The sequence below is a fragment of the Hyposmocoma kahamanoa genome, unplaced genomic scaffold (assembly GCF_003589595.1).
Source record: "Hyposmocoma kahamanoa isolate Upper Pololo Valley unplaced genomic scaffold, ASM358959v1 64, whole genome shotgun sequence".
NCBI lineage: Eukaryota > Metazoa > Arthropoda > Insecta > Lepidoptera > Cosmopterigidae > Hyposmocoma > Hyposmocoma kahamanoa.
Window position 1 is genome coordinate 18040049 of NW_020653852.1, and position 16434 is coordinate 18056482.

Consider the following 16434-nt stretch of genomic DNA (forward strand, 5'->3'; position numbering starts at 1 on the left):
ACATCGTCTTAATATGAAGTTTTAATTTTGGAATTAGCCCACGAAATTTGTAATGTGTTTTTTTAATAGCCGGTTTTTCAACACTTCTAATCCTTGACCTACCCACACCAGTAATAAAACATTCAAAAAACAAGCAACAATATTTTTAGAAGCAGTAAATATAACAATTTTTCAGTGTTGATTTTTGACGGTCATAAAACAGTTATTATTACCACAGAAGTGAAAACATCTTTGTGTGTAAACAATCTGGTTGCCCTAAATATGAAAAACACTAATGCCACAACCGTTGTTCAGCAGTGTATCGTGTGTAGATACTTGGAGAAATTCACACCACGTCCATGGGATGCAAAAAAATAGCAATTTTCAAGTAGCAGTAGCACTTTAGTAGCAACAGAGCTCCTTGTGAAAGAGTTCGTCCAGGGAAGTACTCCCACCTTACCTATAACTGCCGCCAAGCAGTAATGTAAGCAAAGGTAAGGGTGCCGGTGACATTGCAGGCTCATGGGACTGGTCGACTTGTCTCAGGGTGACAGTGGCAGTGTCTTTGCGATTTAAAGCTCTAAAGTGGCACTGCAACTGTTATGGATAAGCGTGTAGCTTACAACCAGGCGCATGACTTCTTCGTTACTTGGTGTAATAAAAAAAAAACTAAAGCTTTGTCTATGTCTTTTGCACTGCAGTATTGTTGTATTCCAGATTGAAGAGGCTGAAGAGAGCCTGCGTAAAAGGATAGCGTTAAGAATTCACTGAAATCTAGCGTCACAGCCTCAGCGAGAGAGTTGTGTACCTTACTTTAGGAAACTGAAGATATTAACCCTACCATCGACGTATATTTATGAGGTCTGTGTTTATGTGAAACAAAATCTAGGCAACTTTAATACATTCAAAACTAGAGGTCCCAGAAATACAAGGAATAAAGTAGAAATACGGCCTAAACAACGTCCTAATTTGGAATTTGGCAGTAGAACGATGTACGTATTAGCACCCAAATTATTTAATAAATTAGTGGATGCTGTGAAAAAATTAAATTGTAGATATTTTATAATAAAATTGCATTAATTTGTTAGTTACTCAATGCCACTAAAATATTGATGATTTTTTTTTGTTTGATAACAAAATGTAACAAAATTTAACTATTATACTTATTGAATTGATATTAAATTATTTTATGTGAAATTACTCCACTAGTTTGTTATAATTATTAATACAAAGATCGAACACTCAGAAAAATTTCCTTCGATCCGGCCGGATACGAACCGACGTCTTCTAGCATACGGAACGAACCAGCGGACCTCATCACCAGCGACATCTCTAGCCGGGATTGGTAGCTGTAAAGGTATCTAAGTGGGTGACGAAATACATTTATAGATTTCTCATAGATGGCGCTACAGCTAAAAAGTCGTTGAAAAACCAAATTTTATACAATAGTTATATTTTGATTATCTACATTTTGATTAAATTCCTATTGTTGTTGTTTGTTTATGCTATAAGACCCGTATTGTTAACTACATTTTTCAGCGAATAAATATCTTGTATTCTTGTAAACTTGGCTGTGGCATCAGTTGAGTGGATCCTTCTGCACACACCACAGTCGCACACGCGTCAATAATTCAAATTGTGTTGACTGTTTAAAATTTTATATGTTTGCCTCGTTTTCTGTCTTTTGTTTTACTTTGGCTTTGTTTTTTTTCTCTGTCCATGTATTTTTGCGTGAAAGCGTTACAATAAATGTTTTAGATTCTATTGTATCGATACTGAACCGCAAACGTTTATATGCTTTGGTTGTTACATTCCATAGGTATCTCATAATAAAATCACAGATCCACGTCTCGACTCTACGAGGTCATATTTAAAAATTTAAACATTAAACGTTGTCGGTTTCAGTGTGTATATACGAGGGAAATACTAAGGGTTTTGTAGCTCAGTTGTGAGAGCGATAGCTACGGTTTTGCGAATAGTCGTATACAGCCGTATTGAAGGAAGATATCTTTGTTAATAAAAAAATAATTATAATATTCTTCATTAAATTTACGATGAAGCCTGTCTGAGATGATGAGTGGCGACTCTTTTAAGACGGTTCTGGTAGAATACCAGAGTCGTGGGAAAATGCGGCATTTATGCGGAGCCAGCGCCCTTTCGCTGCCATGACTTCCAAAACTATTTACTTTAATTAGTTATATGTTCAGTTACACGTTCATTTTGTTATAAAAATTTATTATTTTTGAGTGGTTCTATATAATAATAATTATGGTGTAAGTCTTAGTGGATTCTATGTAAATAAGCTGCCATGGAAGTGAAAAAAGTTTTTATCTATCTATCTTGTTTGTTTTATCTTTGTATCAAAATTTATACTTAGTTTTGTTTATTGTAACTGTCAAAATATCACCTTACTTATTCAAACTCGTATCTTAAATCACATAATCTTAGTACAGAGTACTAAAAACAACCGACCTCAAAAGTACGTGGAATTACGTCTATTTGCTAAGTTTTATTGAAATATCCCCTAGTTCGCCACTATACAGGACTTGACAATGGAGATAATAAAAATCGGTTCTCACTACTCAAAGTATATTCAGAGAAAAACGCCTTGAATTGGAGAAATAGCAAAATCAACCATTAAAGTAATTGCTCCTAAATTAAAGTTAGGCGCTATTTATAAAAATGAATCTTCATGCGTGAACAGCCACCCTTCGAGGTGGATGATTTTCTTCAAAATGAAATGGGACCGCTATGGAAGTACCCTCTTTCCAACAAAAAAAGAATCATGAAAATCGGTTCAGAAATACCGGAGTTATCGCGTAACATACATACAAAAAAAAGAACATACAGTCGAATTGAGAACCTCCTCCTTTTTTGAAGTCGGTTAAAAATGACTGAAATGCACAAAATGTATTATGTATACAAACTTTACACGTTGATTTCACGTCACATTTCCTTCATATTCACACACCGGCTTTTACCTATTCTTAAAGTAATGCATTCAAATTAACCCCTTGATAAGAAATTTATAATAAATAGAAAGTTTTGCCATGTCCTGAAAAATCACTCTTTATAAGATACAAGTTTGAGAAAGTAAGGCATCGAAAAGTAAGTGTAAATTTACTGTAACTTAATTTTCCTCTTCTCTGCAACTGCTGTGGACAGGCGTGTTGCTCATCAGGCGCTCGACTTGTTCATCCCATCACTCGGTATTATAGAATAAAGCCATATCCCATCACTCTGGCCCAATGCTGGTAATATGAAAGTCCTTATCCGCTCACGCGATACATGCAGCCGTAGACGCATACCACACCTAGAGGTGCCGTGATGATTTTATACCGATTTATCGGATATCGAAGTTGTAACAGGTAAAAGAACTAATATTAATTGTTATTTCGGTAACTACTCTAGCAAACCATAAGTTTTTAATGCCTGGGTCTGTCATTTAACTGCCTCAGTGGCCGAACGGTTACCATGCCGGACTGCCATGCAGAGGTCCTGGGTTCGATTCCCAGGCCGGGAGAAATATGTGTATGGCCTACATTTATTTCTCTCGTGAGTTTGGGTGTAATTTGTGGTTGTCTATGTGTGTGTCCATGGCACCCGCGACACAGGGTTTCCCTAGTGCGGGGCTATGTTGAGTGTGTGCGTTATTATTATTATTACTATTATTATTAAAATTTTAGATAAAATAAAGAATATATATATATATTATTATGATTTAATAAAAAATAAAAAACTTCAAAAATACGTCACGACAATCGTGTGTGTTACTGTTTGGGCTGGTGATTTCAGAGTCTATTTATTGAAAACAAACCGTAAGTAGCGTTTTTTAAGTTTACCCTGAATATAAATGTTTATAAACTATACTTTTAGGAGTAATTTTATGGTAAACGTTAGAACCACTCAAACGAAATATTATCATATTTATCCAAGTACACCAAACATTTCATTAGTGATTTTTAAGTGCAGGATTTGCGGTGTATTACTGCATTTTATTTGAGATGTTTTTGTTGGTAGTACGGAGGGTATTTATTTAGCAACGCAGAATAATAATTCTTATTTATAAAAATTTGTATTTAAACTGAATGCTTTTCTAATTTGCGAAACCAAATAGCCGCCATTTTGCGGTAGGAGGAGCGCATCGCGTGAGCGGTTATCATACGTTTTTCAGAAGTTGTGTACCACTTGAAGTACTAATAAAAAAATAAAAAACCTTCAGCACCGTGCGGGATTTATCCTTCAAAACCGGTACGGTGTAATGCTCACATTACTGCTTGACGGCAAAAATAGGTAAGGTGGCAGTAGTTTCTTAAAAAAAGACAAAAAAAGCAAAATAATACTACGTGATTTGTTATAATACCAAGTGACGGGACGAACAAGTCGTGAGACCGGTTGTAACCGACATGCCTGTAAATAGCAGTTGTAGTGCCGTACTCAGAGCTTTAAATCGCAAAGATTTGTTTGATTGAATGATTGATATTTATTTGCATACGGTATGTTTTACAAAAAGTGGTATATTGTAACAGTTTTCATATTTTACCAAAACTTGCAAACAAATTTTATTACATTACAAATCTTTTTCTTTTTTTTACAATTTTTATAAATCTGAAGCTAATTCTAATAATGTTATTAATTATACATGTTATAAGTAGTTGTAAGCTATTGTCATATCATGCTGAAGTAAAAATAAAAAAATAAAAAATAATAATATAATAAATTCATGTCATTGTAGGTCAAATCAATTGGTTTTCTTCATACATAAGCAACAGATCTCAGACAGTGATAGTAAATAATTATATATCCAGTTGGGTTACGATACCCAGCGGTGTTCCTCAAGGTTCATTGTTAGAGCCACTCCTTTTCAATATATTTGTTAATGACATTAGTAATTGCTTCCGCATTTCCAATTTACTCACTTTGCTGATGACATGAAAATTTATATCAAAATCACTTCTGTTGATGATACTATTGCTCTGCAGTGTGATCTATCGCGGCTGGATGCCTACCGTCTGAACAATAAATTGGATCTTAACCCCTCCAAATATTTTTTAGTGACTTTTTCACGCAAGGTCAAAACTATTTTTACTTCTTATGTTTGGAAAATCGTTGTCTAGAACGAAAGACAGTCATGTGATCTGGGTGTCATTCATGACTCAAAGCTGATCTTTGATGCTCATATTGATGATGTTACCTCCAAGGTTACTAAGTCTCTGGTATTCATAATGCGTAACGTAAAATTAGTAAGTCTTATAATTCATGCGACTGCCCACGTCTCTGTAAGGATCTGAATCTATTACCTCTAAATATTCGCCGAAAAATCTTTGATATTACGTATATTCCAAACATTATAAATGGTAATGTTGACTGCCTTGATTATTGGGCGATATTTCGTTTATTGTACCTACTCATTCTATGAGACACTATCACCCTATTGCAGATCCCTTAGCGAGGACTAACTACAGACAAAATAGTTGTCTATGTAGAGCTAGCAAGAGCTTGGTTAGTGTGCTGAGCAATCATGACCTGGAAGTTGACATATTCAATTGTAATGTTGACGCGCTAAAGCGTAAACTCACTATTTATCTAAGTTTATTAAATAATTTGTGATTAGCGCAGGTATTGGGTTGTTATATTTATGTAAGTGCATGATGTTAAGAAATACTGTTTATTGTTCGTTTGTTTAATGTTCGTGTATAATTTGTTTGAAGCTGTAGGCGGGAACCTGTAATTGCTTTTATGTTTATGTTTCTGATTTTATTAAATGTAAGAAGCAAGCTGTTGGTTTTCCATGAATAAATAAATAAAAAATATATATTTACAGTCAAATTTGAAGAGCTTTACATGAAAAGAGTCTGTAACAGAGTACAATTTTTTTATCTCTCAGCCACGACATTAGCTTAAGTTTAAATAAATGATTACTATTTATATCTTTTATATTAGAGACAATTTCCCTGCGCCTGCCACCCAGATATATAAGTTGACAAGTCCCATGTGCTTGTAATTTCACCCATCAAAACCGGAATATAGTAAGTAATGCTCACACTACTGCTTGGCGGCAGAAATAGGTAAGGTGGCAGTACTTTCCTGGAGGAATACTTTCACAAGAAGCTCTACTGCTACTAAAACCCCCTCTTTAGTGAGAACTGAAACATAATACGTCCGAGAAGTAATTTTATTAATATTTTATTCAGAAATTAGAAACGTACTTACAGTTTATTTTTGATTTCACCTATTCCACATTTTGAATCTGACAGAAGTCACATGATATTTCTTTCGTTTACGTAACTTTACATACACGTAGGTATTTTTAAATTAGGTTTCATTACATCCAACAAGAACACATTATTACGGCGATATCGAGTATATAATCAGAAATATAAACGAAATGTCATTTAATTTGTTTGAAAATTATTCTGCCAAATCATTACGGTGACAATTGCGCTCCGATTGGCCAGTCCGCACCCGAAACAATAGACGGGTGTCGTCAATTGTTTCACTTCAAGTCGACCACTTTAACTTGAGCTTTGCTATAATGGATGAAATATGAAAAATTACATAATTAATTACCGATGAAATGTGATTCCGTTCGTTTTGTAATTAGATGTTTTCCCACACCACCGAATGGAAGAGTCCCATATTGTTAGAGATGTTATCTTTTTTACAATAAATGCAGAATATTTTTGGAATATACGGAGACGTACTCACAGGTCAGTTGTTGGCGTTGTACTATTTCAGCGTTCTAATTTGTGGTGTCAGCGCAAACGAGAGTTGATATTTAAAAGTGATATTAGGTCTATTCGCCTGATGAGTTGCAAGGGATGGATTGTCCTTATTTCGTCTCTATTCCTGATACTCGATTTATATATTCAATTCTAAACCCAATTCAATTAGTAAAAGAACGGCACACAGTATATATGCAGGAAAATGGCACTCATCCCTGGTATCTAAAATTACCCTGATCGAAACTGTTGACAGACGAAAATAGTATTTAGAATCGCATTTGTTGGCACGATCTCTTTTTATTGTTTAAGTTTTGGTCCAGTTAATCTATGGCCGTTTTCTCGATACGATAAACCCGTAGGAATTGAAACTATTTTGTTTTTCAAACAAATCAACGTTTCAGACACTTTACTGATGTCATGGTCACTTGTGACACCCGTGACTATGGAAATCTCACAGAAATCTTAATAAATAGGATATTTCCTCCTCTTAAAACAGTCTTGGAATTTAAATACTTGTGGCACTGGGTCACCGAGTCGCTAAAAGATGACGTGGATATAGAGAGAGAACGCAGGGCGCTGGCTGTAAGGATGTGACGGTGTGACCTCCTTACACCGTCATCTCACCTCTTTGTATCGCCTCTCTCCTCTTGTATCTTATCATTTTTTTATTTTACTTGTATTTAAATTTTAAATTTGAACTGTTCCATCTTCCTTCACTTTCTCATTTTGTTTTCGTACCACGGTCATTCCCAGCTCGACCGCCACAACATTCAGAGCTGTTAATAAGCTAATCATGTGTAATAATTTATAAGTCTACACCCTTCATGTATCTATTTCTGTAATTCAGTTTCTCGGCCCATTTAGGGCCTTTCTTTAAACTTTACTTTTTTAATAAATTTTGTGGACCGGAAGTTTCCCATTTCATTGCCGTGAACCTGTTCACGGCTAGTTAGGGTTACAACCCTTTCAAGGAGTAATATCGTCGATTTACTTTCACAAACTCGTAATCTAAAGCAGTAAGTACAGTTACTTTATGTAACTCAAATGCAAAACATTCATTGTATATACATTTCCTTCATATTCACACACTGGCTTGTACCTATTCTTAAAGTAACGCATCCAAATTAATAACCTTGAAAAGAAATTTAAAATAAATAGAAAGTTTTGCCATCTCTTGAACAATCACTCTTTATAAGATACGAGTTTGAGAAAGTAAGGCATCGAAATGTTGAACCGTAGATTTGCGAGGTATACAGTGGAAGTGAATGCCAATCGTTTACATTAGGCATTTGCTCAAAAAGCACACAGCGCCCTATGTGTGCAAAATACCAAATCATTCAGCCTAAGAAGCACATACGGATGGTTTCCAATCCATAATGAGAAAGCGACAGGCCTCCCTAATGCAGCGGGTGCGCGCCAGCACCAACAGCCTCCTGAGCATAGTAGCGGACAGAGTTGACGGTCCGTTCAATGAACGCTCCAACGCGCTGCATGTGGTGCTGCCAAGTAAATGTAAATATAAATAGACAAATATAATATAAAGTAATTAATGTATTCACTTACTAACATAGTTTATAAGTCGACAAGTAAATACTTGTTAATATTATTATTATTATTTAGATTTCTGTGATGGGACCTGTAAACAGCCCGTAACGTTCGTTGGTTTAGTTAAAAAAAACGCGATATTATTATTATTATTTGTAGATAAGCCACTGACACCCTTAAAGCTGCCTTTCCACCAGAGATGTGCGACGTAGCGAGGAAAAAATCTACCAATAGGATTACTTCATTTGTACATACATAAAAAAAACCGACCTCAAAAGTACATGGAATTACGTCTATTTGTTAAGTCTTATTGAAATATCCCCTAGTTCGCCACTATACAGGACTTGACACTGGATAATAAAAATCGGTTCTCACTACTCAAAGTATATTGAGAGAAAAACGCCTTGAATTGGAGAAATAGCAAAATCAACCATTAAAGTAATTGCTCCTAAATTAAAGTTAGGCGCTATTAATAATAATATAATAATAATATCTATAATCTTCATGCGTGAACAGCCACCCTTCGAGGTGGACGATTTTCTTCAAAATGAAAAAGGACCACTATGGAAGTACACCCTTTCCAACAAAAAAAGAATCATTAAAAACGGTTCACAAATACCGGAGTTATCGCGTAACATACATACAAAAAAAAAGAAAAAAGAACATACAGTCGAATTGAGAACCTCCTCCTTTTTTTAAGTCGGTTAAAAATGGCGAAAGATGTGTGCGACAGATGTGTGCGAGTGATGCGGGCGAGGAATGTGTGCCAAACGGGATAGGAAAGTAGAGCTATTGAAAGTATGACAGTAACTGACACTGACACATCGCCCCCGCTCACCCCACCACACCGTACCCCGCCCGCGCAGAGCTGAAAAGAGTCCGTAATGCATCCTCGCATCGCGCCGATGCACATCCTCTCACTGGCTAGCTACATCGTACAGCTTTGGTGGAAAACATCACACCGTTTCAAAGCGCCGCTACACATCTTCGCACCGCCTCGCTATCTCGCACACTCTGGTGGAAAGGCAGCCAAAGTCGTAGAAAATGAAAAACGTGGGTTCTTCTACGTCACACCGGTGTCATACGTCCATCACGCACTTACAAATACAGTTGGTAACACGACTGTCCTCCTACATGCCAACTCCAGCTAATCTTTCAAGTGTTGGCGAAAGACAACAACGTCATACTTGTGTTCTTGGATGTTGTTCATTGAAATCGGCCATTCATGATGAGTCAGGTCAAAGAATGTTTTCATTGAGAAGTTCATTTTTTACTCTGAAGCACGGCGCTTATACCTTTCGACGTTTCTTCAGGGAAGAAAGAGAGTTAAAGCCAGTTTAATAAACACAAATGAGTTTTTAATGTATAAGGTTAAGAGCACATCAAGTTTGACACTTAACATTTAATATTTATTATATGAATATCATAATGTTGTTTTTACTACTACACTTGATTTTTTTTCATCACACTTGCTCGTAAATGGTATGACTGCATGGTGGCTAACTTGAATAGAATGCCCTAAGTAAAACCCATGGGCCTTTTTTCTTTCCATTACAGTCGTGGTCGGTAAGGAGTATTTTTTCATTAGTAGCATGACATATTTCCTTACGTAGGTGAGGTTCAAGTCCAAATAAGGAGGTTACTTAAGTTCAAAATTAAAAAATTCGCTTAAAATGTAAAATGTTATCTAAACAGAAATTTAATTGCAATGGAAACACACACGTTCTACTTAAATACTTATTATTAAGAATTTATTTTATGTATAAAAATTTAGCAAATTTTTTTTTACAATTATACAAAGTGTTTGCGTTTTACAACATTTTAATTCGAGTTGTATTATCTACGGACGGTTAAAATAAAGCAAAAAACCCGCCACTTGCCAAATCCACAATTGTTGTATTGTGAACCATATTCATATTCTATTCATTTCCTCGCAATTGTGATGAAAAATACAAAACTCGATTTATTAAAGCCCTCAACCTTTGGCTACGGGGTTCTAATAGACCCTCGTTAGTAATTTCTTATTTACAGCTCTATATTACTGTACTAAAAAGAACAACACCAATTGACGGGACGAGCAAGTCATGCGTCCGGTGGTAAGTGACACGCCTGTCCATGCTAGTTGCAATCTCATTCAGAGGTTTAAATCTCAAAGATCTGAGGGGCTGCAGTGGCAATCTCCCAGCACCCTGAGACATAAGTTGACAAGTCCTATGTGTCTGTAATTTCACATTACTACTTGGCGGCATAAACATGCGAAGTGGCAGTACTGCCGTTTGTTAACTAAAATACGATAAGTGACAAAATATATATTTTTTGAGATATCATAAAAAACCATAACCCAGATTTAGAATATCGAAATTTGTTTAATGATATTTCAGCTAGGTATCGTTAGGGTAGGTTACGATCGAACACGTTAATTAATTTTAACTGTTTTTGAAAGAAAATATTGTGCTCTATTTTTGTCTATTTAAAATGGATATTTCACCATTTGTACTTCCTTGGACATATTCTTTCACAAGGAGCTCTACTGCGCTACAATATAATAACTATTCTTCGACTAATTTGCTACCCTTCGAGGTGGAATATTTTCCTCAAATCTGAATGGAATCCATTATTAATGTACCCATTTTTCAACAACAAGAGAATCATCGAGATCAATTGACAAATGTCCAAGTAATCGCGTAACACACACACAAGAACATAAAAAATAACTTCCATTTTTTTAAGTCGGTTTAAATAGAATGAAATATATGACTTAAAATGATTTCAGCGTCAACCGTTACCATGGGACCTGTAAAGGGCCCGAAATATACGTGATTTAATTCCGCAAAAATAGTTTTATTTCCTATGTGTAACAATCGCGAAAACCGAAGAACTCGTTAAAACGATTTATTAAGTTTAGTTATTCTTTCATCTTGGAAACTTTGTAGTATAAAGATATGTAAAGCCGCAAACCAGTTTACATTTGCGTTGGAAACTACAGTCCTAAAATAATAACTTATTTATTTAATAATACAATAATAACATATACCAGAAAACCACAATTTAATCTCAAACTGGAGAATTTCCTGTACTATGAATGTCAGAGTAACGGAATTCACTCCGGTGCACTAGCCCGAACACCCAGGCCGGAGACAATTTAGAAAATGTATAGCCGAAAAAAATAATTCTATTTTCAATTTGTGTCCATTACACACGCGCACACCCACACGCACTCACGCATCACACTTCAATTGTTGTTGTTTAATTTGTAATTCTTTATTTACTGATAAAAAAACATGTAACTTGAAAGAGTGGGGCTTCTTTCCTATATCTATGCTTCTAACCATCTAACACAAGTAATTTTTACTTACAAGTAGCCCCAATACCGGATACTGTAAATATTTTATCTAGTAAATAAATGCTTTTTTTTATTACGTCAAAAATGCTTTTATTACGTAACTTTCCAATTTAAGCATAAAAAGTTATAGGCAAAATTTCGTTCGCAGAATCTTTAATCCTCTCTCCTGAAAAGTTATCATTTTGAAGATGTGATGTGTGTGTCATATAAAAGGTGCGATATTTGAATAATGTCAAACTGTGCTGCGTGGGCATAATATTAAAGGAGGAGACTGTTACACAGTTTTATTTAAAACTAATACGGGCGCTAATGTTCAACCTTCTTAAAATACACATATAGGACATATAGGACATATCGTAGAACTGACGACAGTTGGGGTGGAAAGGTTCTCGAATGAAGGCAATCGGAAGACATTCATTGAGACGGCCTCCTACTAGATGGATGGATGACCTGGTAAAGGCGGCGGGTAACCAATGAATGCACGTCGCCTCCGGCCGGCTAGTCTCGAAATCTTTGGGGAGGCTTATGTTCAGCAGTGGACGTCTACCGGCTGATATGATGAATTTGATTATTATTATTACGAAACGAGGAAACTTTCCTAACATGAGAACTGTTCGTATTAGAGAGAGATATTTACATTAAGTTTTTACTCAATATTTTTAAATTACCGGTAATATTTTATTAATGACTGAGTTAAGATGTATGGTTGTTATTTATTCACGCCAAACCGGTTCAACGAACTTAGAACAAGATTTGGTTCATAAGTAGTTTGTAACCTGGAATAGTTCGCAAAGTTCTTCACAACTCTGGACACAAACTCCCGAAGAGAATCAAAGCAGAAGCATAACGAACACGAGATCACTCACATTCAAAATCGAACATTCTCAACAAAAATGACTGCACAATTAGTTTATTTAAAAAAAAATCTTGCAAACGGACGACCGTTTGATCTCAATTCGCGGCAATAACTGAAACTCTGGAAAGATAGTTTTCATCAAAAATACGATCAGCTGTTCTCAGGAGTCTTGCCAACTATCTGTGACGTAGAAACGCTCGCGTTAAATACACAAACTGTCATATTCCAAAATTGCGATTTCTAACACTATATTAATGAAGGAAGGGTCTAATTTTCAATGGTCAACTTTGACAGTTATACATATGTTAGTTTTTGTAACCAACGACGCGTAAAAGAATGTAAAGACATAACAACTACATAGAGTAATGATTTTTTAGGAAATATTGCATTGTCATGCAATTGTTTTTTATACCGCCCACTCGTTTAGTAGATATTTATTGACACTGTTTATTTATTTCCTTTTTTTAAAAGCCCCGCTCTAAGGAATGGCTCCTGTATTGCGGGTATGGCCCTCTTCTCCCCTTATATCCCCCCACAATCAAACTCTTCTCGTCACATGACATTCTTCTCTTCTTGTTACATAATTATTTAATATATTTTTAATGCAAACGGGAATCAACCGGACCAAAAATAAAACACGATTGATACGAGTCTATATAATAAAAGATTTAAATTTGACGTTTCGAGAAAAAATCAACATAAATAAATAAAATAACGCATACACTCAATGTAGCCCGCGCACTAGGTAAACCCTGTATCGCGGGTGCTATGGACATAAACAACCACAAATTACACCTAAACTCACGAGGGAAATAAATGTAGGCCATACAAATATTTCTCCCGGCTCGGAAATTTAAATTTCCTTCAAAAATTAAAAAAAAAAATTGCATTCAAATATAAAATAATTGTTATACTTTAGTGTCATTTAAAGTAATATTGTAGAAAAAAAAATGCGGGTTACACCACTTTTGCGCTGATAGCTTTAGCTATAACTGCTCTTAATTTAAATCTGGTATAGATAGAATGTACGTGAACATTACGTAATTAATTTATAATGGTACGGAATTATTGTATTGAAATATGGTAATTAATTAAACTGTATTTCATTAAAATACGTTTTTGCCACGCTGATTTTACGCCGGTCAAGTTCCAGTCCCTTAGAAAATTTTGGGATATGCTTAGTCAATACTATTTCCCATTTATGACAAAACAAATATTTTAACTTTTGTTTTTAATCTATATGACGTCACATTAAACTAAAAGCAGCAGTAGAGCTCCTTGTCAAAAATCCAGGGATCCAGTACTGTGAGCTATATTCGGTCCCGGTATTCCAGGGTTAGGGTGCTGGTGAAATTACAGGCACATGTGACTTGTATTTGATTTTTATTTATTTTAGAATTTAAACATGTTTAAACTCGTGTCTCAGAGTGACAGATCTTTGCGACTAAAAGCTTTGAGTGGCATAACAACTGCTGTGGACAGAGTACTAAAAAACCGACTTCAATAGGTCGTGGAATTAAATCTATTTGCTAAGTTTTATTGAAAGCGGTGACCGGAGTTTTTTAGTTCGCCACCCTTAGAGGTGGAATATTTTCTTTAAATTTAAATGGGATCACTGAGGTACTCTCTGTCTTTCTTTCTTTTTGTAAAAAAGTAAAGTCGAATTGAGATCTTCCTCCTTTTTTAAAGTCAGTTAAAAACATAATTGTACAAACTACATCTGCGCGTATTCTGTCCAGTTACGACTCAAGAACTTGTGTTTCGGGAAACAAAATGGATTAATTGTTTTATATCACTTATTATTCGTTTTCTTGTTACCGTTGCTAACCTGTTAAATTCTTCCAATTTTTTTTACACCATGAAACTGCTGAATAGAAATGGTATTCCTATCCCAAGATCGTGCGAGAACAGTCAGGGCAAAATGGGATTATTGTGATATCTCGACGCCAGCTGCTTTGACATGTTATATAATATTCTTTCTTCGTAACACAATATACTGAAGTGCGGTTATTCAATAACAGTGTGTTATGGTAAAGAATATGAAATAGATAACAGACGACGTCTTCTTATATACCAGCCCAACAATTGGCGTCGAGGCATATATCGTGTTTCTCCCAGAGACCTTTATACTACCATACCATAAAGGTGTATTGAACCTATCTCAGATTTTATAGTAAAATAGAAAGGGTATCTTTACATCGTCGTCATTACTGAATAGGGTGACTATTTTTTGGGGTCCGTTCATTATGCCCCCGTGGTGTATGCCCCCGATTTTAATAAATTTTGGATCAACACTTATTGTCAGATATCTATTCGGTACTGTTAACAACTAAAATATTTTTGAATTTAATAATGTACCTATTTACATGTGTACACAAAAAAGTGTTACAATTATGTTTGAATTATTATAGGTAATATAATAAACTTGTATTGGTAAAATGGTACCTACCTACTTAAATGCTAATTATTCATAAACTTGTGAAAATAATAAAAGAATACCTTGACTAAAATGCTGCTTATTAATCAATATTTATTAGTTGTGAAAATGAGGACTGCTAAAGTTCATGTTATTTCAATTTATTTTCTGAGCGTGGTCTTTACTTAAAAACTTGCTAGCCCCATCGGTTATCGGTTTTTCGACAAATATGGTCAACCCACTGCCACTTCAGCTTGCTTCTTCTACAAGCAATGACCTTGATTCTCTGTCGGATAACCTTGCTTCGTATATTGTCCTTTAGATAAACTAAGCATAGCCTGTTACATGTTCAAAATAAATAAAAAATAAAAGTAGATATGTACCAAATTATATAGATAACATACTCCGTCCAATTGTATTTTAATTTTGACAGCTCGAATTCTAATCAACTAGTGATGTAATTCGTTTCCGATTCGATTTTATTTATAACAATCGATTTTACTTGTGAAGAAGTTTTGTTAATTGTGAATGTGAGCGAGTTCAAAAAAGAAGATATTGTCTGATTGGGATCGTGATGCTGCGTTTGACAATTTGTGTACTCAAGAATTAATAATTAATGTTACTAAGGATTCAAGTGATGATTCCCGTTCATATGGAAAAGAATCCGATGATTCATTATAATAAATAATAAGAATTTATTATAATATAATTTATTAGAAAACTGTATCAAAATTTATCACCTTCAATAATCTTCGTTACATATTCTGTCGGCTCGATAAATATCGGAACTAAAGAGCATGTCGCTTCACTATAGTAAAGAAAAAAAGCATCCATGTAATATTGTTTTTTTGTCTATGGTTGCCTGTTAATATTTATGATACTTCATAAGAAGTGAAAAATATTTCTAAAACATTTTTTCGACTTCCATCGATAAACGTAAGTACAGCACTAAGCATACTTAAGAGTTATTCAAATAATATACATAACACGAGAATCAGACGCTTCTGTGAAATATTAAAATCTGTCTACGGTTATTGGAATGCAAATGGAAAATGGAATAACGAAAAGATGAGGAACGCGCATGCTGTACCGTTTTCATCATAAAATCAAGTTTATATTCCGTGAATTTCCAGTTTACGATTCGGTATTGGATTTCATCAGTCGGACTTTAGCATAGCTCTGGTCTTATGATTTTTGAAAACGGAAACTAAAATTCATTCCCGCCTTCTGAGTCTTTCTCCTGGACATGAATTTATATTATCAATCTGGAAGTCTTTAAATGGGCTTCGGTCTCAGATTGCTCGGAGCAAATACTATTTGTTCAGGTTCATTTTTGGTTGGTTCTAGCTTGAATCGTTTATGCGGTGCGATTCAGACGATCACTTTACATCATGCCCTGTGTGCTCTAACACCAGATTTAACAAATCAAATAAGTCAATAATATTGGATCAATTTCACAATACTCAATAAATCAAGTCAATAACGTACCCTGCTTACGGTATGAGGACCGCGAAGTACATACTGCCTGACATTCTAAAGGAAATACTTGTATAGTTGCCTCTAGATGTTT